The sequence below is a fragment of the Rissa tridactyla genome, chromosome 8 (assembly GCF_028500815.1).
Source record: "Rissa tridactyla isolate bRisTri1 chromosome 8, bRisTri1.patW.cur.20221130, whole genome shotgun sequence".
Classification (NCBI taxonomy): Eukaryota; Metazoa; Chordata; class Aves; order Charadriiformes; family Laridae; genus Rissa; species Rissa tridactyla.
The window spans coordinates 54,293,579-54,319,407 of record NC_071473.1 but is presented as its reverse complement, the minus strand read 5'-3'; the positions used below and the strand labels follow the sequence as shown (position 1 = coordinate 54,319,407).

At 43.7% G+C, this 25,829-nt stretch overlaps 1 long non-coding RNA gene across 18 annotated transcripts; it reads left to right on the top strand.

Annotated features, from left to right (window-relative positions):
• The first annotated feature begins 92 nt into the window (after positions 1-92).
• LOC128913920 (uncharacterized) lies at positions 93-25,018 on the top strand. 18 transcript variants are annotated; one of them, XR_008468114.1, is made up of 13 exons: positions 146-1,176; positions 1,636-2,613; positions 4,706-4,772; positions 6,812-8,621; positions 9,883-10,019; positions 12,368-12,479; positions 15,881-15,945; positions 16,618-16,745; positions 20,398-20,587; positions 22,118-22,206; positions 22,357-22,474; positions 22,892-22,973; positions 24,408-25,018. It is a non-coding gene; the product is annotated as an uncharacterized LOC128913920 (long non-coding RNA). The 18 variants fall into 18 exon arrangements; XR_008468115.1 differs by having other exon boundaries at positions 23,066-25,018; XR_008468118.1 differs by lacking the exon at positions 22,357-22,474 and having other exon boundaries at positions 22,118-22,202.
• Positions 25,019-25,829: the final 811 nt, after the last annotated feature.

Below are 25,829 nucleotides of genomic sequence, written 5' to 3'. Positions count from 1 at the left end.
GGCGGGGCCTTGCCGCGCCCCGGGGCCGCGCCGGGCCGGCCCGGGCCGGGCCGCGGGCCCCACACAGGCAGAGCGGGGCCCTGCTGCAGGGTGCTCCCTCCCGAAGGAGCCGCGCTGGGCCGGGTTCCCCTTGGTGCCGGGTGTCCCCCGGTGCCTCAGGTCCCCCAGCCGGGTCTGGGGCCGCCTCAGTCCCCGCTGGGTGCCCGGGCATGGCCATGCTGGGCCTGGGCCCTCAGGAGGGCCGGGGTAACGTCGCCTTGGGAGGGCGAATGTTACAAAAGTAAGACAAGGAGCAAAGTGAATCGCTGCTCTAGGAAATAAGTCCAATTATATACAGAAATATAAGTCCAAATATATACATTTGATTTGTAAATTACACGTTGTTGGGCAATATAGAATGCTACAGACCCGACTGTAGCCGCAGAAATAACGCGCTGGTGCTTTGCTCGCCGTTAAGTACAGGGCGGGGACAATATGTCTCATTTTCAGCCTCGTCCTTTCACACAGCGTATTACATGTCCTGGAGACAACACTGCTGGGCACTTGCAGGCGACATTTTGAGAGACGCCATTCCTCTCAAGGATAGTTGTAAGCCATTCAAAGCTGCAACTGCTCAGTCGAAATGCCTAAACGCTTTCTAATTAAGTTTATCATTAAAATGAATTTGATTTTTTTTTTTCCTCCCATACCTCATCCTGTCCCTAGGCTGCTTCAGTCAGTTTGCTATTGTTAGTCATGGCATAACCTTCTAGAAATTGCTGCTTGTTGCCTTTCAGCGACTTCATTAAAATGCATTCCTGCCGGAGAGCTCTTTATCCATACATATTAATAAGGCTTCGTAGCGATAATTAAGCAATGACTAATATGTTGGTGAATGTAAGTATCCAGCATAGGCAGGAGAAAGAATTTGTAGGTAAATAAGTTGTATGTTATTAAAAATCTTGACTGTAATAATTAAGATTTGCTGAGCTGTACTAATTTAAAATAATCTCTTTTTTTTGTCCGTTTGCACTCAAAGCAGGTAGGACTGTCTTTGATACTGTGCTCCTTCACATCAAGAAACTCAGCGCAGGTGGAGCTGTGGGAAGCGGCGCCGCTGCCCTGGGTGGCTTCAGATGTCCTGGGACGTTCCGGAGTGTCACCTGCTGTCCTGACGCTTGTGGCAGGGAGATGAAGGTCTGTGCTGAGCCCGGGGAGGGGCGGGCAGGGCTGCTGCGCTCTCCGGGAAAACGTGGCACTCCAGGGCAACACAGACACTCCAGGGGTAGAAGAGGGTCACGTTAGATCTGGGGTGGGGTGTCTGCACTTGTAAAGAATCCCTTTTAAAAAAAACAGGATCACAGATCTGACTTGCACTCTCCTAAAATGCTCATTAATTCTGGACCAGCCAGAATGAGGCAAGTGGTGGGCGTTTGTTACTGATAATTAAACTTTTGAACAGAAACGCCGATCTGGAAGCACGTTGTAGGCACTGATCCAGCCACAGAGAGGTTCCCAGCATAGCCCATGTATGAAGTTAGCAGCCTGCTGCACCGTTCAGGCTGGTTTGGGGCATTCGTGATGGTGGTTGTCGATTATTTCAGTTCATGTCTTCCCTCCTTCCATGGTGTAACCAGGACTCTCTTCTCCCAACAGCCTGAGAAACTTGTAAAGAACTGAAGATGAGAGACAGAAGACACTTTGCAGCTTTATATAGATCTTTTGCATTTCCTGTGGGATTTTATGTGAATTTTCCTGCTCTCTGTGGTGCAGGTGATAATGGGGAAGGAAAGAGTGGTGGCAGAAATTCGCATAAGGCAGGAGAATACATTTGAGGAGGTTTGAACTTCAAAGAGGTGTGGACGGTAGTGAAAATGCTGGGTGCTTAGCTTGCCGAAGAAGGAATTGCTGATGCTAATCCTTGAATATGTATTTAAAGTGAGATTTGGGTTTCCTGTTTTTTTCTGTGTGGTTTTTTTTTTTTTTTTAAGTTGACCCATATATCATTTGCCTGGATTCATAAGATTTTTTAGGACTGTATTCTGTGAATGTATCAGAGGGACTACTGTTCAATTATAATTTTCATGCTTCTTATTTCATTTTCCATAATTAACTGTTAGACTTCCATAAAATAGATTATCTCTAAAATGCTAGTGTTGCACAGCGATTTCATTTTATGGGGTCTTAATCTGCAGGATTTGTTTAAAATACCTTTTGCAGTTAATGGATTGGCTTGTATTATTTTACAGGTTTTCCAGTAGATGATAGAATCTGTGTTCGCAATCGGAATATGCTATGTGTGGTACAGATTGCTTTTACTTGGGGATAAAAGGGGATTAAACATTCTCATGAAAGCTGAATGCTGCTTGCTCAGAGGAAAGGAAAAAGAAACACTCTTCATCGCATTTCAGCCTCCACATGTATCTAAGTGAATGTTTGTCACGAAGAGAAGGCATCAGTCACCAGGTTTTTTTGTACTGGGAGGCAGCCTGGGATAAATAACAAATCCTGTAATTAGGAGCCAATAGATTCTAATTGACTTATGTTAGTCCTCGAGCTGAAATCTAGCCTTTCTCTCTTGTCATGGCACGGCGCATCCTTTGTTTGATGAACACTGAAGGGAAATCGAGTGAGGTAAGGAAAAATAGCTCTTCTGAATGGATGCAGCCTTGTGCAAGCGTTTGAAGTTGTTATTTTTGAGTGCTTATTTTAGCAACTTTTGAGCGGAGCATTTAGAATATATAGAGTAGCATTTAGGAAAAATGTTAATGATGTGGATGCTTACTTTAAGACGAGCTGCAGCTCTGCCAGCAAAGATGAGACATGCCATTTAAGGAACGCTAAAGCTTTGAGTGAAGTTTTTACTCAACTTTATTTAGAAACTTGCTGGAGTGCACCGGATGCTGGGGGAAACCAGAACACACTTTTTGGATTGTCAGACCAAAGGCAGGAAGGTTCCCACAGAGCCCTCCTCCTTATGTAGCTTCTGTTTCTTATTTAGATTTTGTTTTTTAATACCCAAGAGCTTTTAGTGGTGTTCTGACAATTGTGGCCTGGAAATTTGTCTGAATTAAAGCAGGTTTTGTTTGTTTACTTAAAAGTGCTAACAGACTCGGACAGTCCCACAGCATTTTTCAGGGCTTACATCATTCTAAAATAGATTCAATTGATTCCAAACAAATTTGTCAAAAAAAGGTAATTTTCTTTACCCACTTGGTGTATTTGCATCTATACAAAAGGAACAGCTGAGCCGTGGCAGGTATGCTGAGCGCAGTATCTGGAATGGGTACAAAGTGTTAAGAAGTTTATTTTAGTTGCTGGAAGATATGAGAGAACAGGAGTGAAACGAACTGCTCTGAAAATGAGAGACTAAATGCAGAAGTTGGGAGCCAAATCCTCAGCTAACATAAGTAAATGTAAGTTCCACTGAGGGTATATCAGATGAAGGGCTGCTCCCATACTGTTCAGCTTCTTATTTTGTATGATTTGAGGTTTTATGAATCCACACATAAAGAGAGATGCGGAGGGCCAGGTCTGCCTTCACAAAGACAGGCTGGGAGAGTTGGGCGGGTTCAGCCTGGAGAAGAGAAGGCTCCAGGGAGACCTTCCAGCCGCTTCCAGGCCCTAAAGGGGCTCCAGGAAAGCTGGGGAGGGACCCTGTAGCAGGGGGAGGAGCCATGGGGTTTTACAATGGAAGAGGGGAGATCTGGATGAGATGTGAGGCAGAAATTGTTGGCTGTGAGGGGGGTGAGCCCCTGGCCCAGGTTGCCCAGAGAAGCTGTGGCTGCCCCATCCCTGGAGGGGTTCAAGGCCAGGTTGGCCGGGGCTTGGAGCAACCTGGGCTGGTGGGAGGTGTCCCTGCCCAGGGCAGGGGGTGCCACTGGGTGGCCTTTAAGGTCCCTTCCAACCCAAACCAGCCTGTGATTCTATGATTACAGCTATACAAGTCAGTAGCTGTATTACAACACCTATAAAAAGGAAGGTATCCCAGGACAGGCATATGGAAGTGCCCGTTTCTCCACTGACCACCAAGGGAGCATTGGGAGATAGTTCTCATGGAGTTGAAAGTAGCTTTTGAAGGTACCCGCCTCTCTGTTTCTCATGCAGAGGAATGTCTTCTGTTGGTGGTGGCACGTCCTGTGGAAAAGTGAGACTGAAGGAGGAAGGAATGTGGTTTGGGCTCTGAATTTCAGCAGTTGAGAGCTTTTAGGACTTCATAATTAGTCTTTTAAGCTAAAAGATTATTATGTAGGCCTACACGTGTGTTGGGAATACTTTAAAAAAGAAATTCACAAAAGAGTGAAATCCTATGCAGCTCTGTTCATACATGGAAGCTCTTCTGCCTCAGACTCTGCCCCTCTCCTGAAAATGTTGTGAGGCCAAACTCCTGGGAGAGATTAAAGAGGATGAGGGAGGGATATGAGAGTGACAGTCCGGTCCGTGGCTGTTGGATTTGGCATTTGTCTCTTGCCACAAAGAGTTTACAAACCCATGAATAATTACATAATAACTACAATTGCATAATAATTACAATAATAATTACAATTACAAATAATTACAAATACAGCTTATTTGGAGAAGACAAGGAGTGCGTACGCTTGCTTACATTACTGAAAAATGTGAGTTTCTGATTTGTCTTATTCCTGTAAAATGCACAGACCTAAAGGGGCAGAACTGAATTCTAGTTAAGGCGTAATCTAATACTGTGTACAATTCCCCGTTGCAGGACCAGAGTCTGTCCTGAATTGCGCTGACAGGAGCTGAAGAGAACAGAATTCAGTCTAGGAATCCAGGTAACTAGTGGTGACACCCACATCAGAAGAAAGATAAGTTTGACTTCCATGGGTTTTAATGGCAAAGCTGGAAAATCACGTGTTGATTTTACCTGTAATATTATCTGAAATCACTCAATGGGTCCTGAAAAACTGTTCAGCCATTTCAATATGCAACAAATACAAGAAGATCTGTTGCTTCCTCCATTTTAAAGGCCTAATCAAGAGTCTTCTGAAGTCGTCTGAAAGCTTTTTATGGTTCAGAGGAGACGGAGATTGCCTCCTCTGCAATAGTGAGGTTGCCCACTGGTATTTTGTTCTAGGAAAGCGCTGATTGATTTATTCTCCTGTGCAAATGTTTGGCGCTGAGTGGTGACACCAAAGCCTCAGTCTGTGTTCAACTGTTTGGAGTCCCTTGAACTTGGGTTTGTAAGGCCGTTTGTAGCTAGTAGTTGGTAACTGGATGTGGTTAGGGTAGTTAGATAAACATACAGAGGAAGGGGATGAATCACTAAGTAAATATAATATCGATGCTGTAGGAACTGCTGTTACGTACAGCACATTTGTGGCGAATGTGACGTATTTGTTTTCTGTTGTCAGGAAAATGTTACTTGAAAGAAGAATAGAGTCTAAATGCGTAGTTCCAAGTCTGCATATCCACACCTTCTCGATGCATGTGCTGGCTCCTGTTAGACTCTTAACAACTTGTCGGCTTGTAATCCCACTTCTTTTTCCATATCCCCTTAGAATTGGATCCCCAAATCAGTTCATATCACAGAGGTTTCCATTGCTTTAAGTCATCATTAGAAGCCCCTAAAGTGGTCCACTCTAATGTAAAAAGATGTGTATACCAGTGAAACAGCATTATAGTTATTAGTGGAAAATGTTGGCAGTTTCTGTCAGCAATTTTTTCCAACCATGTAACAGAGAAAGGGATAAAAATACCATTTACTGCGATTTTCATGCCACATAAAGAGGACAGAGTGATATAGAACCAAAAGCACGAAGAAAAACCCTTCAAGTAGTTTTCTGTCCTTCTCTCTTTTGCACTTTTTCGGGATCTTCTTGAAGAGCCTTACGGTCCTTGTGGGTGCTGGGGCTGGGGCAGGGCCACCCTGTTGGCCAGTAGCCCCAGGGCAGCCTGGTCCATCCTTCCATCCTGGGGCCATCAGCCTTCTTGGGAGGGAAGAGGAACCGAGGCGGAATGCTTGATGCCAGCATTTGTGTGCATCCAAGTAATGGCTTTATTCATTTCTGTTTACAGTGTTCAGGATTTGACCATGAAAAAGGTCAGATTAGAAGACAAATTTGGTGTTCCATCGCCCTGTTGCAATCAGCATCAACATACGTGATACGTGTATATATATGTGCTGAACTGAGTTCTCCAATCCCCTGGTGTTTATTTTATTTGTAATGAATAGTCTTTGTTCAAAAGGAAGAAAGATCAAAATTTATTTTGGAAGTGTGGTTAGTACCTTCCGTTGATGTGCGTACATGCATATACGTGTACCGAATTCACAATTTCCAGCCTCTGCTTCCCAAACGCTTGGCCCCACTCTGCCATTGACGTTAGCTGTAAAAGCCATAATGTAATCCTCAAAAATTTGGAAAAGTTTATGTGTCTTTTCACATCTTTAAAAGTAACTCTGTTCACTTTCTCAAAAAGCTGGAATTTGCCTCCTCAGCAAAGCTGGATTGTTTTGAAATCATGGAAGGCATTTTTTTGAAGACAAAAAAAACTCATCCGTGAGCTTTGAACTCGGTGAAATTCGCCGTGATTTGTAGAATATCTCTACCTTGAGTTTTGGTGTAAAGTTTCACCAAGGAACTGAATATTGAGCAACAATATATAGAAAATTACATAAGCTATTGCCAGACAAGATATTGCAGCGATACCAAAAAAATCCTTCTCCAGTTACTGCTTTCCTGATCCACTTGGCATGAAATGTTAACTTGACTTCTACTTACTATTATCATAAAAACCACAGGGGTTTCTTCTTGCTGCTACTTGTTTTGTCAAGGATCCAGTAATTGGTAACATGTGAATTAACATTTTGCAGGAAGAGAAGAACAGAGCGCACAAACAACGATGAGGAGTGGCGTTCTGAAAAGGCACTTCAGCATTTAAATCTACGGCAAGCGTCGGGGCTAGAAAACCACAATCTTTAAGAAGCAATAGACTTACACATCAAATAGCTTGCATTTCTCCTGCTGGCAACCACCACAACTAAAATGGAAACGTGATGAAAAATTAATAGTCATTACAGATCCTTTTATGCGATGCTTATATTTTTGTGAGTCTTTGCAGCGAATTCTTTTGTATCTTCATACTGGAAGTATTTTATACTTGGTTTGAATGTACTCCTTTGTAGTATTATATCGTGGTACACTGCTTTGTTGGAATTTTAGTTATTGGTAGCACGTTTAGCTTAGCACTACAAATTACGTATGTGCTCCATGACATTGATTGTGAAACACAGGGAACCACTAACAATGCCAGGAAAAGAATGAAAAAGCAAAATCAGAGTCAAAACACCCTGTAAAGTAAGGTGCATTTTAAAAGATTGATGAATTCTCCAGGCTCTAGTGGGTTTCCTCTACTACACAGGCTAGTGAATTACTTGGATCATCTTCTCCCTGATAGCCTTGACTTAATTGAGCTGTAGTGTGAGAAACATTTATTCAACAACTGCAGGCGCCGGCGCCGCGGGGGAGCTCTTCAGCTGGGCTGGAAAGCGGGGACTGAAAGATTCTCAGAGACTGTTCAATACGGCCGTTAAAACACAGCCGTGGATAAAGCCTTCTTGAAACCTCTAAGTCATTGGCTAGATCTTTTGATTCGGAATCTTTTTGAACCAGGGTCACCTATGGTTCCTTTGCAGCTCTCAGCCTCCCTGTTGCATAAAAGCAGCCTTCAGATTTCACCCGTTTTCCCTGACAAGATCCTTTTTTCAGCATTCATCCTTCATGACCACAATTTAATCATTTAAGATGACAAAAACCACCTAGCAGTGGGTTCTCAATTCTAACGGTGTCTTTTTTCCACTGGTATTGTTAGCAATAAAATAAAAAAGGAACACAGGCTTTCAAACTGGAAGCAACCTGGTACTTTTAAGAAGCTATTTTGGATAACAGAATGAACAGTGCTGAAGAAATGGAAGGGAATTTAAATTTTGTCCTTGCAAGATACTTTAATCCAATATTTATAGCAACACTGTAAAATCGGGACTGTCAGAGAAAGAGCTCTGTAACTGGGAGCGCAAACTCGCTGCTTCCAGACCTGGCCCTGCTTTGGGACAGGAAGGTTGTCGCTTAATTCCGTTGTCTTGGTTTCCTCTGGTTTTGAAGCTGGGATGAGAAGTCCCTGTGAGTCGGGGTGAATGTCCCCATGGTACGGAAGAGCGACAGGTTTTGTGCTGGCAGGTGGCACTGAGCGCGTCCCGCGGCAGATGGAGCTGGGGGACTGCGCGTGTAGCCCTCTCTGCCCCTCCGGTCGATGCAGTCCGCACTGGTGACCCGAGAATCGCTGTAAACGGGGAGCTTTGAAGTGTTCGTCGGGAGGATGTTATAGGAAGCCAAGAACCCGTGGCTGGGATATGCAGTTAGCAGAGTGAATTTTTCCACAAAAACCTCAAAGAGGTTTCCAGTTCTAATGTTTTTAGCTTTGAAAATATAATCCTATTTTTTCATTTTAGGTCTCTGACCATTATCCTCTGGGCTCAGCAGAACAACAGCGGTGTATTTAAGCGGCTTCGTTAATGCCAGAGTAATAATTACCTGCTGCAGAAGTGACTATCGCATCAGGGATTTTTATACCAGAACTGCGGCAGCATTCCAGTTCTTCTGAACTCAGGAGCACCATTTGTAAAGGTACAAAATTAGTGAAAAAAGATTATGTAATCTGAATCTAAAACAATACCAATATATTAAAAAAGAGAAAATGGGAGCCTGTGAGCAGAACAGGTAGCGTACACAGAAGGGGGTTAGTTACAGCTGCTCAGAAAAACAGTTTCACCCTCCACCCCTTCGTGGAAAAGACTAAGGCAAAAGCGCAAGCTGGTGGCTGGGCTGGGTAATTAATCCACAATTAACGGTTTACCCAATGAGTGCGCTTTGTCTGGACATAGATTTGAATTAGAACAGTATTTGAAATGAATGTCTTTTCATTTCTTTCCTTGCTACAACATGATCCTAAGTTATCTGCCGTGAATTTTTTCAGTGCTATATTCAGAACCGTGTGTTTCGTATTTATAATGGGCCGAATAATCCAGATGCCAGTTTCTGGTTTCTTTGTGATTATTTATTAGTTGTGTTCATTACACTTATATATATAAATATAATATGTATATATAAATATGTAATATCTAAATATTCTCAGAGTTATCATACTAGATTTCAAAACATGCACAAAACAATGACAAAACTAAAGTAAAAAAAATTAGAAAATCTTGCTGATTTCTAAATGTCAGAGATTACTACTTATGTGTGAATCACCCAGGTGGGAAAAACAGATCATCTGTCACGTTTCCATCCTCTGGATCATGAAAATAGAAACTGGGGCTGGCTCAAGGGCGCCCTGCAAGAAAATGCGTTTCTCTTTTACACAAACTTATTTGGGGAAACAAAGAGAGAGATGCAAAGCTTTGCTTATACTTACAAACTCTACATCTTAATTACGAGCATCTGATTGTGAATGAACAATTTTTTCAAGCATCAGGATGGTATAGTGATGTTATTTTACAGCAAGGCCTGTGTAAGAGAAGTTAGAATTCAAATGCACATTTTTACATATACCTTGTTCATCAGTCAGATCCCTTAGTGACTCTCTCCTGGGATTTGGGTTAGTTTCTGAAGTGTAACGTTTCCAGAGCCTTCCCACCATTCCTCCTATGTTAGTTCTCATTTTTACAATGGCACCTTGATTTGGTATCTAATTATTGTCCTGAGAAGTAGGAAGGAGCCAGGGCAGAGGGTTTGGGGCGGCTGCTGAGGGCTGGGGCTGGACTGGAGCCCTGCACCCTGGCACTTACCTGTCTTCATCCTCAGTCACCCGCGTCAGGCTGCCACCAAGCTGCCTCTGTGCTCCCAAGCTCTTGGCTTAACCATTATTTATGTCTTTTCTTGTAATTAGGCCAATCTGCCCAGGACTCAGCTAGGAAAGTCTGAGTGCGCTTTATAAATCACCTGTAAAGCTACAGCCTGTGTCAACAGCGTGAAGTTTTCCCCTGCACCCGCTCCCCGTTGCATACGGAGAAAAGACCAGTAGAGGTGGGTAGAGCGGAGGCGAGGGGCTTTCATGCCCTGGCCCATTACATCACTTCGGCACTGCCCGCTGCTTATTTGCTCTCTATATCACTTCCCCTCAGGGGGGCTCAAAGAAATCAGCAAATCTCCCCCAGCAGAGCTACGAATCCCTAGCCCAATTCATTCAGGCGCAGCGGGACAGCCGGGGATTAATCAGAGGGGGAATGCTGTGAATTCCTGCGCGTTCTTTCTTTCCCTGGCGCAGCTGGTGGCGGGGACACTGCCAGATGAAAGCGGGGCTGTCAGCATCCATCAGCCTGGCTCCGGCGGCTGCATTCCAGCGGATGGACTGGCCTCAGCTGGTAGCTCCGGTGCTGTTTCCCTCTGCCAGGAGGAATCCAAATTCAAGCACACCTCACTCTTCCAGCTTTTCATCTATTTTTCGGAGTTACCAAATTCCCTAAGACAGAAGTAGGACGGAGATATTTTTGAACGTTAGGCCACAGCATCACAGAAACGGGGGATGGGAAAATTTATTAACAGCTTATCTCCTTGCCACTTCAGAGTTGTTCTCTTTCTGATATTAAATTTCCTAAACAAGGTTTCCGTGATGTAACATGGAAGCTATTCTTAAGGAGCTTTTTGTAGGGAATTCTGTTTTCTCTAGGATGTCATCGTTTGGTTACGACTTATTGTTGTTCTCCGCAGTGGTAAAATACCTACTGATAGAGCTGAAGTTTTCCTTTTTTCTTCACGGAATCCCACTATATGTGTTAATCGTCTCCAGTTCTCCAGCCCCCCCAGCATTGTCCATGTGCGCTACTGTTACGTAGCTGTGCTGTGTTCATACGTAGGAGTCACTGGGCGGGAGCCCGCCTTCTTTGTTGTAGCATATTTATCAGAAGAGTGCTCCACTGCGTTGCAAACAGTAAACAAGTACGAGAAATACTGTGCTAAATGAATGTTAGAACAGCACAGCACGAAGCAGCGGTCTGGCAGCCTCGCTGCTGGCTCTTCCCAGCAAACTGGGCGCTCATTAGGTCTGCAGTATTGTTGGGAACATCTCCCTCCAGGTTTGCTTCCACGAAGACAGTGATCCCCCGTAATCCCCTGCTGTGCTCGCTGCCAGCGATCTGCCGCATCCCAGCCAGCAGCCTGCAGCTGGCCAGCAGAATCGGTTTCTATATAATAATGATGGTCTCTGAAAAATTTTAAGGAAGGGGGAAAAATTGGAAACCATTGCTTTTAAGATGATGTAAGTTGAAGGGCCAGCCTGTGCCAAGACTAACCAGAAGTGTGGCGAAAACTAATATGCAATGTTTTACGAATAGGAGAATCAATTTATTGGTAATATAATTTATTAACAATTAAATTTGTGAATACGTATGATTTTAACTTGCAGTATACTCATGTTAAAAGTCGTTATTTTGAAATTTGGGATATGTTTACATTTTAACACACATAATTCCAAAAATTGTCATTCTCTTTCGTTGCTATTTGCCATTCTGCAACTATTTTTTCTTTCTTTCTTTGGTTTGAAAGGCCGTTTGAGGTCCACCGGCACCTGTCTTTGCAGAATAGAGCATTCACCGCCTGGCCATGCAAAGAGTTGTGCCAGGATGGCACAAGGCTGGGGATGAGCAGTAGGAGGCAGTGAAGGGGTAGGACCTTAAGCCAGTGCTGCCATTGAAAACTGTCTCGTGAAACATAGACAGCGGTGAGGGAGGTGGAAAAATGAGCATGGGGAATGACATGGGGAAAGAAATTCTTAAATCAGCATTGCCACTGGAAAAATGGTAATTTTTATGCTTTTCTACTGTATCCTCAGTGTCCTCAGGCTCCTGAACTTTGGAAGTGAAGAGCTGAACAGGCCTATTGGCTGTTCAGTACCTTTTCATGCTTTTCTGTCATTCTCTGAATATATTTATCTTGTACATGCATATGTAAAAATCTGTTATTTCAGTTATTGTTTCCCTTTCCGACCTAAAGCTCGTATTCCTACTAGTGAAGGCTCACTGGAGACTAAGTAGGCATTGTTTAAACACTTCCCGTCTAGCTCCGTTGGGATACTTCAATCTGTCTTGCTAAAGAGAAAAAAAGATTAATCATTCTTGGGTTTGTTTTTTATTTAGAATACTTGATTCTGACAGTGAAAGCAATTTGTGTGGCTTAACTGTGATGCAGACACTCTCCTGCTGTTGTTTGAGTCATACTATCTTATTTTATCCAAGTTCTTAGAAATAACTCTCTGAAAGGTCAATCTTAGTTTAGTAATTGGGATTTTGGGGCGTTGGGAGGAAGAATAGTTCCAAATAATTAACCTGGACAAGGAAGAAAAATACAACTCCCCCATTTCTCTGCTTTCCCCTTAGATCTCGGTGTGCAGTGGTGCAGTGCGTCTGTTCATCTGTTCAACCCTCCCGAGAGACAAGGGACGAGCAGAACGTGTCGGAATTCCTTCTGCGCAGGAGAGCTGAGCTGGGGGTAATAATTTACTGCAGATACAGACCGACAATAAATTAGTACGCCCCCAAGAGTCTGGAAGAAACAGAGGAGGAGCAGTGACTCATTTCTGAGTCATAGAGCCTCCCCGGATTTATCCTGGGATGATGTACTGTGTGCACCACTCCTTGATCTGGTCTGTCTCGAAAGGACAACCGAGCCCTCAACAGCCCTGAATATAATTGTGGAAAAATAAATGTTAGCTAGCAGCAATCATTCCTTGGCAGCAGCAGACTTTATTATGTTTTGTAAGATCATCCCTGTATCAGGTCAGTATTTTGATAAGAAATGGTGAAAGAAATGCAGGGCAGATTGGTTTGGCTGCTCAGTCGGTCTGCAGTCGGCAACTGTCAGATCACCCCTCTGCAGCCCTTGGCACAGGCTACGGGAGCTGCTTTGGGGTTTCTCAGGGATCCGCCAGAGATCCCTACATTGTTCAAGTGGTGGGCAGCCACGCAGCAGCAGAGACAACGCTTATTGTGCTTTTTCTTTCTCCTCGGGTTCTTCTAAGGGTTATTCCTGCTGAGAGCATTTTTCCTGCTTAGCGTCGGTTGATGCCCGAGGCTGCATCCATCTCCCACCCAGCCCCGATGCCTGTGGGTGTGCTTGGGGACCTGCCCTTCTCAGCACGGGAAGGATGGAGCTTTCAGACCTCTGGCACAAACAAGGAGTCCTGCAATCAAAACCATCTGCCTTTATATGAGTCCTTTTGAATTGGGTGGAAACCGCCACTTGAGAATACCAATTGTACCAGAAGCTTTTTCAGTCAAATAAAACTCGCGTAAGGCATTTGTACCAGTCCTGCGCTCAGTCGTGGGGCGTACAAGATGACAGGAGGAGAGGAATCTGGAAAGCCCTGCAGTATTCTGTGGTTGGGGCTCCAGTACAATTACAGCAACCCCAGACCCTTGTATGGCACAAAAAGTAGCTTGTAAAGCTACTTTGAAGTCGCCGTCCCTGTTCTTTGCTGAAGCACAAGAATAGAGGGGCTGAATATCTAGAATTTAGACTTTGACAAAATCCGTTCTGAGGCGGGAGTGGTTCTCACTCCTCCTAACCTTGTCAGGACTGCTCACAGCGTGTTTCCATCCTAGAGCTGTGGCTGCATTTGTTTTACCAGGCACCAAAAATCAAGATCTGAACCCCCGTTTATAAAGTATTTTGGTTGAAGGCACTTTAATCTCTTTGCAGCGCTGACTACTCCTAGCTGGCAGAATAGCTGAGCTAAATGGACTGTGGGCTGTTTGTTGTTAATTTTCATGGATTTTTCTTTCTACGGTTCACAAGTATACAAAGACTTTGTGTGCAATTTGATGAGCAATCTAAAAGGAAGAGGTTGTATTCCCTCTTTTTTCTACCTTTTCTTTATGGTTCTGCTTCCACTCTATTATTCAAAGTATAGCACTCATTAGACCTTTTGGTGAGCTGATTTAACTCCCTGTCTGGCAAGAAACACTTAGCTTTGCAAGATAAAAAATGTGCTTTCTGCTTGGTTAGCAGTTGGAGGGGCCCAACAAGCATGAGAGCCAGCACATGATAAGCTTGAGGAATGCGTGGCAGTGAGGAGGAGGAATCCCCTTGAAAGATCAGAGAGCTATCAGCGCAGCTCGCTCCATCTCCTGTAACTTCACCCTGAACCTCTCTCCCACCACGTTCCAGTTTTGAACAGTCAACAGGTTAGGAAAAAGGGAACATGCTTTCAGACACGGTTGCTGGTGTGGGATGAGGGGACCAGCGAGGTGAAAACAACCACAGAAACTCAACTGATGGTGCAAATGAGCCAGGAGAGTTCTTACTTCTCCTTGTCTGTCTAAGAGACCTCTTTTGGCTTATTGTATCTATTTCCTTGTGAGAGTTTCATGAATAATGTACCTTAAGTACGCTAAATGTCAGTTATTTTGTCAGGGGTCCGTCTTAACGACAGTTCCATTTTAAAGATGATGAACGTCCACTGTAAAAAATTCATTTTCCTTCTTCCTGTTGACTGAGATAGGTATTGATAAGTCTCAGAAGATGAAGCCTTCAGTCACTAAATAGTCATAAGCATTAAAAATGTATGTAAAGAAGTAAATTTCCCTTCTTCCTATTTCTTTTGCATTGTATGGTATACAGTGAGAGGTTTGGATTAAAGACTAGTGCTAAGCTTGATCTGAGAAGATCTAGTAAACTAACTGTAATAGACACCATGCTGAACCAGCCGGTATCACCAGTGGTGAACAGACCTGGAGAGAAACGCAAAATTCATTAGAAACGTCATTGCACAAGAAAGAATGTTAATTTCTGTGACTTTTCTATCAGATGGAGTCCTGTTTCCTGAGCAATTCTTGCTTCCTGCTGCAAGAGCAGCAGTCCCCGTTGCACATTTGTAGGCGGTTGTAATCAACCTAACACTATTGGGCACTATCAAGCTCTCGGAAACAATACAAGGATGTAATTCGACATTATATATGGATGTATATGCAAATAATTTTATTAAGCACAATTAAGGAAGCTGGGCTGCTATTCCTTTAAATATCAGAGTCCAAAGTAAGTTGCTACACCTATAAAAATAGCAGTTACAGACAGACCTGCAGATGGGAACGTTGTTCACAACATTAGACTTGTGATCGATATCTGTGAGAGTGTTGCTGGAAATAGTCGTGCCATGGTAAACGTACGTGGCGTTTGCTTCCTGCTGGCTCAGAACAGCTCACGGCCCGGTCATCCTGCAAAATTCCTGCTGGGTTTTGTCTTCAAGTACAGACAGAAGACGCAAAGCCACTTGAGTCAACGGAGAACAAAAAAACCTCTCCGCGTTCTTAGATTGCATAGCGGCGTCATGTACTCACTGAAAGGAAATGACCGCTAACTCTGCCCTTGCCTTGTGAGGTTATATTTTCATTCCATGGAGACTTGCATTTATGCAACTTTAAATTAGCAGATTAGAAACAGGAGGAGAGCCTTGCCTGCGTACGTGTTCCACGGTACGTGGGGGAGGGTTGTTGTAAATCGACCAACTGGTCCTCCAGGCACAAATCTCTTTTTGAACTCAACTGTGAAGTTTGTATCTGGATCTGATGCTGCCACCTGGTGTCTAGGTGATGCGTTCGGCTGGCCTGGACCAGCAGGTGAGGGCCACCCCTGGCCACAGGGCTCTTGCCATCCCAGATCATACAAGGGCCTGGGGCACGAGGACCGGGGATAAAAGGGGCCTGTAAGGTAAGCTGCGCATAGGGATCAGCTGCGTTGTCTCCAAATCCACAAAGAGCTGATTCCACCTACCATTCTGTCTGCAGCAAGGAGGAACCTGCATTGTGAAAGCACCTCAGCTCGGGTGGGGGGGAACTGGGATTCTTCTGTCGGGAGCAACCTGGCAACTTCTCATTTCATCTTCATCTCGCCAGGAGCAGCAGCAGGCAGGAGAGTGGCCCTGGAGGAGGGACGATCCCCACAGAGCGGTCCAGGATGGGTAAGTCAAAAAGACAAAAGACATCTTTTAGGAAGCAGAACCGGAGGACTTCACAGTAGCTTTCCGTAGACAAAATCGGCTGCACAAAGTGAACAGGACAAGAAAGACGCAGTGGGGAGAGTTTGGCTGAGCCGGCGTGTGGCTCATGGCGCTCAGCTGCCTCGCGGGGTGGCTGTGCTGGGGGGGCATTGCCTGTGATAACAGTGATTGATTACGCAGCCCTCCTGCTTTTTCTTGTGTCAGAATGTGGTATCAGTCAAACTGTTTGCGCAGCCGTGCTGCGAATTAGGTTAGAAGCGCTAAAATAACTAACACCCACCACCCCTCTGTTTGTTTTTAACACGGATGAATTCCTCATCCAGTTCACCCCGCAAAAACACTCGTACAAGAATTTGCACAGCCTCCTGATGAACCGGATGGGAAATCAGTCCAGCTGGAAAAACAAATATCTATATCCCTGTTCCAACAAAAAAATCTCCCAGCCAGATCGGTTCCTCAGTCTGTGCCGTGCTGTGCGGCGATGGGACAAAGCGCCCGTCTTGAGTCTTTAAGCAACCCCGGCTTTGAATGCGAGGCAGTCTGAGGCTACACCTGGTAACAATTTGCTCTCCACCTCTTTCTTTCTCTCTTTCTTTCTCTGCAGCGTGCCTTTATGCTTGTTTCACTATATAGTACCACAAGCGGCTTTACGAGCACGGAGCGGGGAAAATTCATGTGCGCGGGGCTGGGGAGAGGAGAGGCTGCCTGAGCTGACGCTGCTGCCGAAAGAAATGTCTTTGGAACTGGGGCCAAGTCATCAGGTAAAGTGCTTTCTGTTGGCCTATGCCAAGCAGTGTCTTTTGCTATTCTCCAGATACTTATGTCTTTGCAAAATACATAAACATTTCAACAGTGGTCTCTCTAGCGCTTATTTCCAGCGCTTAAGGTGAAGTTGCTGTTTCCATGCTCCTAAACCTCCTTCGATATGACTAATTCCCGCTGGGTGAGCTCCTGACTTGCCTAACCCCAGGCACGTAGCCCCAGAGGACGAGAAATAAACTCGGGCAGAGAAGTGACGGGAAGTGGTGACGCGTTTGCATACCTGCAATTGAAGTTCACGTCTCTTCATTTCTCTTTTTCCTTTCTTTTTTTCCTCCTTCCTCCTTTTCCGCGGTGGTTAACATAAGAATTTGAGGTTTAAAAGGGGCCCATCTCTGGACTTTCCAAAAGTAACAAAAATGCAGGAGAAGTTTGGAAAGTTAATGTAAATCTAAATTCAGCTGGTATATTACAGTTCAGTGTTTCCTCTACTATTTATCAATAATTTACACGCTTAGTGTATCTTCTCGTCTTAAAATTCTGACCTCCTCGCTGATCTACACCAGCAAACTCCCCGTCACATAAGGATTTTCCCAGTTAGGATGAGTAATTGAGGAGCTGAATTAATCAACATTGTGTGGTCTGTGGCAGCCAGGAGATAAAATTCCCGAGTCCCCGTTACTTCTTTTACTTTCCGCAAAAAGCTTTCCTTTTATATTTTTAGAGCTTAGAGGGTAGCATGTACATAGCGAGTTACATCTAAATAGCACACTCTCCAAAAAGTTTGCTATTTTCTTAATGTTCATGAATATTTCAGGAACTCGTGCTAAGAGGTTTTGGTGCATTCCAGGACAATGATTTCAGGTTTCTGTTTTGCCTTAAGAGGAAACATGGCTTACAGTGACACATTCTGCGCGGTTTGCATTATTCTTTTGGACAGGGTTTATTACTCTTACAGAATCAGATGTCCTGAAAATATACCACCTTTTTTTTTTTTTTTTTTATAAGGAGTATATGTTCTTACAACTTTCTCCCTGTTTTTCCCATTCTTGCCATCAGCCTTTGACATGAGATGGGAATCATTTTTGGCTGCTGCGAGAGTAGAGTTCTCTCCAGAAATTCACGCATTCTCTTCAGTCATGAGCAACACCGGAGCTAAGGACCAGAGTTTACTTTTCTCACCCTTTCATCTCATTGTTTTCCATTGCTCGAGCTGGTAAATACACTTGGATGAAATTGTGCAGTGCCAGCAGTGCACAAGATAACCAAATTAGTCTTTTCCAGCTGAAACGTCTGTGATTCTATTGTAGAATAGCTACAGTGATTTGCATAAGCATATATTACAGCATTTGGGAAACATTAGCTTAATCGCAGTTCAAGTTACATTTTAATATTTAAATGTATCGTTTCGTTAGTAATCTGCTTCCTTTGCTTGTACTGATACATTTTCAATAGACCATAAGACCTCTTAAAAATAATACTCTAACAAATACATTTGCTCCCTACAAGGTATATGTTCTCAGAAAACTGAATGAGCATATAAATAACATATAAAATCCATGTCGTAGTTCAAAATATGTGCTTATACCAATTGCTTTTACTTTAAAGAAATGCCTGGTAGCAAACTAAGGAAATTATTCTAATTTAAAAAACCAGAATGTGAGAGCAGCCAATATAAAAAAGTATCTGGGTCATTCCTTCCTGTAGTTAGAGCAGAGAACTCGAAAGAATGCTGAGAAATGAGCTCCAGCTAATCTCTCTATCGTAATGTAACATGAACTTGCCTTACAGCTGATTTAGGTGGGTTTGCACAGAAATAGGGAGCTGTTAATTGGGGCAGGTGAGATGCAGTCATTTGGCCAACTTTGCGTTTGGGAGCAGAAAGGCAGAGGCTGACTAACAACCCAAACTGCTGTATGTGGATGGGAATCATTGCGTTAAGATTAAAGATCGCTGATGATTTTTCTCCTCAGTTAGCCATCTCTTTCATTACCTATTTTAGACTCTGAGTAAAATAAGGATAGCAAGATTCAGCAATACAGAGTCCTTTGACCCACACATTAATTTTTTTTGTTGTTTAGCTCAGTTAAATGATGCTAGAATTCTCAGTGTCACAGACACAGCAATTTACTACTCCAGTTACAAGGCACTTCCCTGCTCAGGGAAATGGAGCTGTAACTCCTAATTACAGGTGGATTAATCTGTGACAACTGAGGCAACTGTTATTACTGCCAACTGCCTTCTCCTGCCATGGGTCACCTCCTCGCAGGTTTGGGATCTGTCTGTGCTTCTTGGCCAGCTCCATTTACAGCCCAGTAGAGTGATGTAATTTGAAATCCGTGACAGTTAACGTAAATGTGCTGGGTGGTGAACTGGGACAGCTGAGGAGCAGAAGGTTCCTTGACGAGGACGTGTAACTACGGGGATGGGAACCTCCATGGAGCACAGCTCGCAGCCATAATTGCTTTAGCCACCCCACCTCTAATCTCTTGGAATAAAAGCCTACACTTGGGTCAGATGGAAAATAAGATCAAGAAGAAAACCATTTTTTCTTGCTTCTTTTTTTCCCTGTATAGTACACACACTTTTATTTAAGAGGACAAAAAAGCCCTATCTTGCTAACTGTAATGCAGTCCGTAGGGCAGCTTGCCTTGATTACATTGTACTAAATTACTCATCTTGGATATATGCTTCTCTTTATTTTCTCTGCCAAGAGCAAAAATATGATATTATTTGGCAAGAGGAATGTGTATCTAAAATGTCAAATTACAGCTCATAACTATTACGGGATAGTTTTGGCGATAGCCCTTTGTGATTGTTCCAAAACAGATGTCTCTTTCTAGGAGATCCTTAAAACTAATATATGCTTTGTGTTTGGTTTTAGGTGGTATTTTGAGAATGTCCCACAAAGACACTAGCTGGGTGCATACGTTGCTTTAGTTTAACTTTAAATTTCTAATTTCCAAAGACTTCCGAGTCTTCAAATTGCATTAATTGATAATTCTGCGTGTACACAGTGCAAACATTGAGAAATGCAGATTCTTTTTTATAATAACCGATACGGCCAACCTAGAAACTGCATGTTATTTAACGTAACAGAAGAATAAAATATTAAAGCTGGCTCATATTTGTCAACTATTTCATCTGATGTTTCAAAACTGCCACCACTGGAACTTGATTAAATCTCTTGTGTCTCTGCCGTCTTAATTAACTAATATTAGCCTTTACTGAAATTGAATTAAAGCGTGTTGCTTGGTGTTACAGTTTACCACCGTTACAAACGCTCAGCCTGTGTGCATTTGTTCATTTCTCGTGGGAATATGAAAAAAATTGCTTTGTTTTAAATTTAGCTGCATCTGCTAATTCAGTCTTCAGTGCTAAACTTAGAATGGATTGGATTTGTGGGAATATAAAGGCTTAACAGAGAAACAGTAAGAAGCTGTCAAAAAACCCTCTGGAATTCATTCTTTGTATTCAGCACACTGATGGGAGCTACTGAACCACGAAGATTTTGCTATAAACAATTGTACAATTCAGCTAGTAGAAAGAATGTACTTTTGCTAACCTTATTGTCCTAAGATAGCATACTGGATATCATTTTTAACATTAAAGTGTCCGTATCTGTTAGTAATAACATCTTTGCTTGCTTTTGAGGACGTTAAAAACCTGAGGAAAGGCAGTCTCCAAGCCTGGATGGACGCTTGAAGCCATTCTGATGTTTCACTGCTCCTGCACGTGGTGTCTACCTGGATGTACAATTCCTTGGAGGCCCTTAACCCAGCTCTGCCATGTTTGAGCTGGTTTCACTGATGTCCATCACTGGAGTGGATGAAAACACAGACACGTAGGTAGAGAAATGCCAGACTGGAATGGTCTTTGTAAAGGAAAGCCATGTAGTGACAGGACGAGGGGTAATGGTTTTAAACTGGAAGAGGGGAGACTGAGATGAGATGTGAGGCAGAAATTGTTGGCTGTGAGGGCGGTGAGCCCCTGGCCCAGGTTGCCCAGAGAAGCTGTGGCTGCCCCATCCCTGGAGGGGTTCAAGGCCAGGTTGGCCGGGGCTTGGAGCAACCTGGGCTGGTGGGAGGTGTCCCTGCCCAGGGCAGGGGGTGCCACTGGGTGGCCTTTAAGGTCCCTTCCCACCCAAACCAGTCTGTGATTCTGTAATATTATGGTAGGTGCCAGCATTGGCACGTTTTGGATAGGGTTTGATATGGAGGTTCAACACAAGGCAAGAAGCCGTATGGGAGGTGGAGTGACCGTGGTAAGAGCCGTCGCAGAAGTTTGATGCGAAATGGGAGATTCAGTCTGAGGGACGGTGGCTGAGGAAAGGCCCAGCTATAGGGCGAGTCCTAAGAGAAAATGAAAGAGCAGAGCTCCGAGCTTGCATTTTCATGAGGACTGAGAAGAGGCAAGAAGTGGCAAAATGGTCCATGGCAAAGTTGTGAGAGGTTGAGCACAACTTTGGCTGACGATGCATGATCCACTGCACAGTGATCTCGCAAACTTACACTCGTCAAAAATACCAGGGACGCCATTTGAAGCAGTAGAACAAATTCAGCCCAGGCGAGCACAGTGTATTGTCAGCCCCCAATTGTGGATTAGTAAAACCTTCCGAGGACCTGAGTTATGTGGCTTCTGAACTGTGGCTTTTTTAAAATGGATTTTGTAGAGGTGGGAGGTTGTCATGGTGGGGGGCGGGGGAGGTGTTAGGCATGTTTTTGATAAGAGAAATCTTTTGGGCCTCTGGATAATTACTCGATCAATCAAATAGAAGGATTGAAGAGAGCGCTGTACTTACTGCCAGATGATCATTATGTTATGGAAGAGATTTGGATGGAAGAACTTGGAAATTTAGTGATATACTAATGATGAATCTGCCCTAGACTTGTTCCGATATCCCGTTGCAGAAACTCTGCCTCCTGATGATTGGATTAATGGTTGAAAGAGACAGCTTGGCAGACTCAAATAAAAGGCTTTCCACAGATTTGCCTTGGAGGGCTTGAGCCTTTTAACCACATGGTAATTGTAAAGCCTATAAATAAAATTTAAAAATCTAGTTTAAACAGCCTTTAATAAATTATTTTAATGCACTGTTATTGGCCCCTCCTTCAGGATATCACAAGTCTGCACTTTCAGTCTGACAAGCTGAAATGTGCTTTCTGTCAAATTATCAGCTCAGATTTTTGTCTCACATGCTTAATGGAAGCCTTGATGCCCCTACTGAAGCTTCATCCTAATGCGCGGAAGGCTTTGTTGATTGAAAGCCTATCAGAGAAGAGCCATCAGGAGAGTTATCTGGGACTGTGCTCTCAATGTTTTTCAAATGCTGCTCCGCACCCAGTGAATAATGGCTTGTCTTGCCTGGTTCCAGGACAGAGGGACAACTGAATGGAGACGGTTGCTCTGAAGGACCCAAGCTGGACACTGCCACCCACCCAGTGCTGCTGAGGAGTCCAGTAGGTACAGAGTGGCTGGGAGTGGGCGTTTGGGGGTGCACTCTGTAGGTCGTCTGTTCTTGGCTATTTGTGGTTTAAGATCAAAATCTGTTTGGCTGGGTAATCCCCTTGCTAAGTTTGTGATCCTTTCTTTCTTGCCATGTTGTCATCAAAGGAATTACGTGAGGAGTCCGTGACTCCCGGCAGAGATGGAGCTTCGGGTTGCACGCGTAAAGCCTGAAGAACAGCATGGGATCTCAGATCTGGCAGGCTGGGCGGAACTTAAGTAAAAGGTGTCACGCAGGAAAATAAATAAAATAAAATTAAGCCTAGCTCTGAGTTTCCAGATGTAGAAACAGTGGCAAAATTCAACTTTCCTGGTTCCTAATAAGTGGACAAATGTTTAGCCTTGAGCTACAAGGGGGCCTGGAAATCACTCAAAATATTTACATTTTCGAGTGGGGCTGAGGGAGCACTGCACACCTGGCCATTTTCTTCCTAACCCTGACTGCAGCGGGCAGTTGCAAGTTGTAGATCTCTGTCTACTCACTGATCTCAACCCCCCCCAGTCTTTTTGTTGACATGTCCCGCACCAGCTTTTACAATTGAGTATCTTTATGAAGTGTAGAAATGCCTTTTCTTACAAAGATAAAATGTTCCCCACCATCTGTGCTCTAGAAATAACATAAAACGCCCTTTTCCTGTTGTAGGAGAAGATTTTCCGTGTTATCAGTATTTGTAAAAGAACAAAACCAGAGCGTTACCTATAAAAGCAGTGAGGAGTGCTGAGAAGTAAGTAGTTTTTGAACGCTTTTAATCTTCTTTCCCCCGTAGCAGCAAAGTACACATTATTTATTACTAGGGGTAACTTTGTAATGCGTTAGGTGTATTCCAAATAAAATAAGAAACTGCAGTCACAGCATCAAGCAACGCCAACACCCACACAGAAAAAATACAGCCTACGAACTGGAGACCGGAGCCAAAGCTTAATCCCCACAGGTCTGGTTTTTTGTTGCGCACTGTATTGTAAATAAAGTAGGCAAGTCCAAACGAGAGTTCAAAAGGTTGTATCTGGTGGTAGATGACCATGATTTAATCAGCTTTTTGTCCACTGCTATACTTTGTATTTTACATATGGGGTCCGCTGCTGTGCTGGTATAAACAATGCTACTAATACTAAAAAAAACCTGGCCTCTGTAAAGCAAAAATGAAGCAGCTCAATACTGGACTTCTGTGCAGCAACGTCAGTCCAAATAACTGTGGCAGGGGTTGTGATTTTGGGTAGTTTGGGTTGTTTTGGGGTTTTTTTTTTCAGCTTTCTAAAGCTAGAAATTATTCCTATGATCATGCCATTTGACTTTCTAATCCAGATGATAGATGGTCCTCTGTCAAGCCTTTGTGTTGTATTTGTAGCATGTGTCTTTCTCTCACAGTTGTATTTGGAAAATACCTCTAAATTCTAGCATTTTAATTTTTAAAAAAACAGTTTTTTTCAAATTCTTTCCATCAACCAATCGAAACGAGACAACACAGAAGAAAAAATACTGAACCTTTCAGAGAGTCTGATCTCCGTGAAAAGTGAGCATCCAAAGAAAGTTTTTTCAAACCTCTTGCAGTAACTTGTAGGATGGGCACGTAGCACCACAAATGAGGAGCTTGTGGCAATCCCGCCGCGCCTTTACCCTCACCTTCAGGCAGTTAAACCCCTTGGAAAATCTGGGCGCTGGGCCCAAGCCCTGCAAAGAGTTCTCTGTGCAGAGACTCCTCCTCCTGCCTGGGACGGACCGTAGGATAGTCGTTTTAATAGCTGAGGCTTTCAAAACAGCCTGAAGCCCTCAGGAAAAAAATAATGTAATTAGCGGCAAGTAGATGAGTTCCCGAATGATTAATTCTGGACAACTTACACGGGTAGAAATTGGGATTTGTAAACAGCTAAGATGGCTAGAGATGAGCTTTCTAACACACTTGGGGCTAGTTTCTGTCTTGTGAGATTTTGTGTGTGGTCACTTTCTGGCAAAAGAGAAGTCCCAGCTCTGGAAGGTATTCGCTCTATACGCCCTTTGGATGTGTGTCAAAATTCACATGCGATTAATGACTCTAAACTTCAGGGTATTAAAGATGTAGGAACGTGGTAGAGATGGAAAGTGCCTTATAAATGTGAAGTATTTTTTCCTGTGATTTTGTTATTTTAATTTTTTCACTTAAGATTTTTTTTTCTTATGTCAGGATCTTGGCGCTACTGCTTACATTTTTGTCCCAGGAATAAATTAATTGGATTGGAACGAATGGGATATTTAACGGAAGATTGCACCGTGTAACTTTTGTAGAGTCGTTAAAGTGGTTTGGATTTAGCGGTACTTACGGCTCCAAAGATGTTTGGTCGTATAGGTCCTTGCGTTTGGAAAACGGTGGGACCTGGAAGGGTGACTTGTACGACTCTCTCCAAGTCAGCGGTGATCGCAGACTGTAAGGGAACCAACGTAATTCAAAAGCTTGTGCCATTTCCAACAGAGAAAATCGCAAAATTTGTCACTCAGAATCAAGATTAACTGTTAGATAGACATCCTAAAATTAATATTAGATATTTCAAAATAAGCCTTTTAAATAGCAATTGTTCTATGTGGGATTTTTTTTTTTAAATTTCAGTATAAAGTATATGATATTTTAAGTCTTTAATCATCTTGGCAAAAAGCCGCTAACAGGCTTTGATTTTCGGAAGCCGGTCTGCATGAATGATCCTAGTGGGTTCATAATGGGTACGAAGGACTTGTCCATTAAGAGCTATTTTTAACAATGATGTCACAACTGTAATGTAAAAGTAAAGCTAAAACTAAACTAAAAAAAAAAAAAAAGTTAAGCTTGAAATATGCTAAAAGATTAAACTGTCCCACGGTCACAAAATATTTAAGGTGATCCCTCATGCCTATATTCCAACTTGTATTATTAGCCTGATGGTCAGAGGATGAGAATTTGTGAGCTCTGCACATCCAGAAAAGATCACAGAATCACAGAATCTTCATGGTTGGAAAGGACCCTTAAAATCATCGAGTCCAACCAAACAACCTACAATCTCTGCCACGAGAGCATGCCCTGAAGTGCCACATCCAGACGTTTCTTAAACACCTCTAGGGATGGTGACTCAACCCCCTCCCTGGGCAGGCTGTTCCAGGGCCTGACCACTCTTTCAGTAAAGTTATTCCTCCTAATATCTAACTTAAACCTCCCCTGCCGCAGCTTCAGACCATTTCCTCTGGTCCTGTCATTCTTCACCTGGGAGAAGAGGCCAACACCCACCTCTCTCCACCCTCCTTTCAGGGAGTTGTAGAGGGCAATGAGGTCTCCCCTCAGCCTCCTCTTCTCCAAGCTAAACATGCCCAGCTCCCTCAGCCTCTCCTCACATGCCCTGGTCTCCAGACCCCTCACCAGCCTGGTCGCTCTCCTCTGGACACGCTCCAGCACCTCAATGTCCCTCTTGTACAGCGGGGCCCAGAACTGAACACAGCACTCGAGGTGAGGCCTCACCAGTGCCCAGTACAGAGGCACCATCACTTCCCTGCTCCTGCTGGCCACGCTATTCCTGGGACAAGCCAGAATGCTGTTGGCCTTCTTGGCCACCTGGGCACACTGCTGGCTCATGTTAAGCTGGCC